The sequence below is a fragment of the Malurus melanocephalus genome, unplaced genomic scaffold (genome assembly GCF_030028575.1).
Source record: "Malurus melanocephalus ecotype Western Australia unplaced genomic scaffold, MMel_1.1 scaffold_428, whole genome shotgun sequence".
NCBI classification, from domain to species: domain Eukaryota; kingdom Metazoa; phylum Chordata; class Aves; order Passeriformes; family Maluridae; genus Malurus; species Malurus melanocephalus.
Genome location: NW_026623660.1, coordinates 70,203 through 73,685, shown reverse-complemented (window position 1 = coordinate 73,685; position 3,483 = coordinate 70,203). Strand labels below are relative to the sequence as shown.

The 3,483-nt window shown below is 53.1% G+C and overlaps 1 protein-coding gene across 1 annotated transcript in view; it reads left to right on the top strand.

The window, feature by feature from the left end:
• Positions 1-1,738: 1,738 nt before the first annotated feature.
• SLCO4A1 (solute carrier organic anion transporter family member 4A1) overlaps positions 1,739-3,483 on the top strand; it is a 24,234-nt gene continuing 22,489 nt past the window's right edge. The window contains exon 1 of the mRNA XM_057379972.1: positions 1,739-1,947. The gene's annotated coding sequence lies outside the window, so the exon portion shown is untranslated. The remainder of the gene's footprint in view (positions 1,948-3,483) is intronic.

The window sequence follows — 3,483 nt, the reverse complement described above, 5'->3', positions numbered from 1 at the left end:
AAAAAAAAAAAAAAAAAAATCACTAAAACTAAGTGAAAAAAATTATTCTGCACCTCTGAGGACAACTTCATCCGAGGTAGGATGGACCAAAATGTATGTGGAGAAGGAAGCAGAGATGAGGAGCAGGATGCCATGATTAATGYAGCTCTGCACTRCACCACAGAACAGGAAATGTGGGGRWTTCCCCAGCTTGGGTGCCTTTGATGCAAAACCTTTCCACATCTGTTGTCCTGTCCCTGTTTATTTAGAGTATAAATGGTTTAAAACGGGGCCTTATTCATCAGTGACTGCACAGCACCAGCCAAAACAGTGCCCTGGCTTCGGTGCAGGAAATGATTTGTGTATAATAAAGCAGTATCATTGTGTGTACACGAAGCAAATGTTTCCTGGTTTTCCTGGTCACAGCCTGTCATAAACAGGCTCTCCTACACTTCATTTTACTTTCAAAGCAGATTCAACAGCGCCCAATTGAACCAAACTCCACGAGAACCTCATCCAAGGGGAGCAAGAATGGCACAAAAAGGCAGCACCTTCCAGCTCCAGCTTGGAGCCACTGCTTCAGAGGAGAAGGAGAAGGAGGAGGAGGAGGAGGAGGAGGAGGCAGCGATGTCCTCTTGGTTCCTTTGGTGTCCCTGAGCTCTGGGAAAGGTGCCACACTGCTGGCCCTGCCCTGGGCACAGAGGGGACGGCAGGGCTCAGCATGGCAGCTGGATTTCAGGAATCTGCCCACATCTCTGCCCTCCTCCCTGCCTCATGCAGCCTTAGCTGGGCTTTTTCCATTACCCAGGTTATCCTGAGCACTCCGGGAAATGGAGCGCTGATTGCACTTCAGAGCTAAACATGCAGAGCCTGAATTATTTATCTGTGAGCACGCAGAAATGGGCTGAACTCCCGGGTGATGTGGAATAGCTCTTGGATGAGATGCAAAAAGGAAAAGTGCTGCAAAGGCTGCCTGGGTGGGCACGGTCAGAGCCTCACACACGCACATGGCACCTGCTGGGGTTCTTCCAGCCCATGTGGTTTAATTTCTGYAGGGTGTGGAGTGCCCAGGAGTGGGTACTGATCCAGAGACTCTTCTGTGGCACTGCCCAAGGGCCACCTCTGCACCTCAAACCAACCACTGGGACAGCGAGGCAAGAAAAAACGCCCCAGAAAATGTGTTAATGCAAATTCAGGGGGGTCTGGGGTGCCCCACAGCTTCCTGCTCAGCTCCATCAGCTCTGGAGGGGTTGTGCAATCATTAATTCAGCCTTGCCCAGCCCGACAGAGCCTGGCACAGCTCTGTACCATACAGATAGTGCCACGATAGCCGCGTTTGTGTCCCGGGTTCAATAACGACCCTGCACCCGCTTTTCCACTTTCTCTTACGCCAGCTCAGCTCCAGCAGGAGCCACAGGAAAGACGCAAGTCCTGTCCTTGCTCTCTGCCACCACACACACGGATGCAGCTCTTTCAGCACTATTTTCCCATGGGTCTGGTGCAGGGATGTATCCCAGAATTTCCCCATGAGCCTGCTGGGGGTGCAGGRAGGCTGAGATAACCCTGGACTAGGGTGGCCAGCCCGAGCCGTGCCTGGGGGCTGCAGGTGCGCGGGGGGCAGGGAAATWGGGCGGGTTTGATGTGATGCCAAAGCCCTCACCCCTACCCCTTACCCCCCTTCTTCTCGCTCCTCCATCCCTCTCCCCCTTTTCCTCCCCATAAACACAAGACACTCTCCAGCTGCCATCCCCGTCTCTCTCCCGCTCCCATTCCTCCCCATCCCGCCCTCTCGCCCGCACCCTCCGCCGTTCCCCGCGTTCTCCTCGGCCCCAGTTTCCGCACCATTGGCCCGGCTGGCAGCGCTGTGTGCCCGATTGGAGGAGGTGTCCGTCCGTCAGGGCGCGGTGCCCGCCCCGTTCCCGGCGGCGCGGAGGTGGCGGAGAGCGGCAGCRGCGGCGGTGGCAGCAGGTACCGGGYACCGGGCACCGGGGAGGGACACAGGGAGGGATGGCACAGCGGGGGATGCCCGGGACAGCCTCTCCAGGCACGGCWGGAGCTGCCGGGCGGTGCCCGAGCGGTGCGGGGGAGCCCCGGGGGTGCGGGGATCGGAGCCCCGCATGGGGCGGGGGGCTCGGCTGCGGCTCGGCCCCGCTGAGCGGGCTCTGCTCTGGGCTCGGGGGGCTGGGTCCSTGCCGGGAATGGTTCATATCAGGGGGAGAGTGACCCAAATGGCCCAACTCGGGGAGATTTTCGGTTCGAGGATGCTTCAAGGCTGAGTAGCTGCCTGTATGTGAAGTGTGTTCGGGCTGATCACTGCGGTTTGGGGTTTCCCTTTAGTGTGACCCTGTCTTTCTATGGAAAATTTAAAAGAGGTGAGAAAGTAGGTGCTGAGAAGAGGTGCAAAGTGGGGAARGGTAGTAGAGTGGCTTGGCAGGATCCTTACAGCAAGAAAAAAAAAATACATTAATGATTAAATAATCCTTGTTTCACGGGAGCAGTAACTGAAGTTGGAGAAGGCATTAGCAGGCAGGATGCTGAGGGGAATCAGAGCACTTTAGTCACTTGCCCTATATTACTTTTATAACCCATTTGTTCAGATGATACAAATCAAAAGCTGCTGTAATAAAACCATGGTTTCAGCTCTGAGAGCCTAAAAGGCACAAGTGGACCTTAATCACATGAGTTTGTTGCATTAACATTTTATTACCATTTTATAGGGTGTTTGGTTTTCCCAGGCAACACGCTACAAACCTGAAGTTATCCCAGCCTGGTTCATCTTTTTATGTATATATATATTTCTGGGCTCCTASTTTCTACASTRCCACTTGGTAGTAAAARGACACGTTAAAATAGCATTTGAAARAGAATGAACACAAAGGAGATCTTTAGAAAAGTGTGTCAGAGCTCTTGTAAACGTGAGAAGGGATGAAACTGCGGGGGGAGCGGGTTAGTCAAATAATGAAAAGGAACAAAAAAAAAAAAAAAAAAAAAAAGGAGTAGCTATTTATATGCAAAGAGGTCTGGCTTGCAAAGTGCCCAAAGTGGTCGGAAACTGAAGCAGCAGCTCTGTGCACTGGGCGGGCTGGAGGGGACAGATCACAGCACCTGGGACTTCACCAGGTGTGACAAGTGCCACCTGAAGCCTTGGGAAGTGGCCCCTCYGCTGATATTCCCTTAAATTGTCCCTCCCGAGGGGCAAACCCGCTGAGTGACAGTGACAGAGACATCAAGTGTGACCGTGGGATGAGAGATGAGAGCGGGGAGCAGYGATTCCTGCGAGAGCAGGATGATCCTGGCCGGTGAAACCAGCAGCTACCTGAGCAAGTACTCACTAGAAATCTTTACAGAGATTAGAGATTTGCAGGCGAGGGGGAAGATGGGATCAGCCACTAACAAAAGAAATACCCACCGGCTTAGGGAGATCGGCATCCAGCTGCTCGGTGCCTCATGATTTCCGACTGCAAACTCCTTCAGGCAGTTTTAATCTTTTTTTCTTTTCTTTTT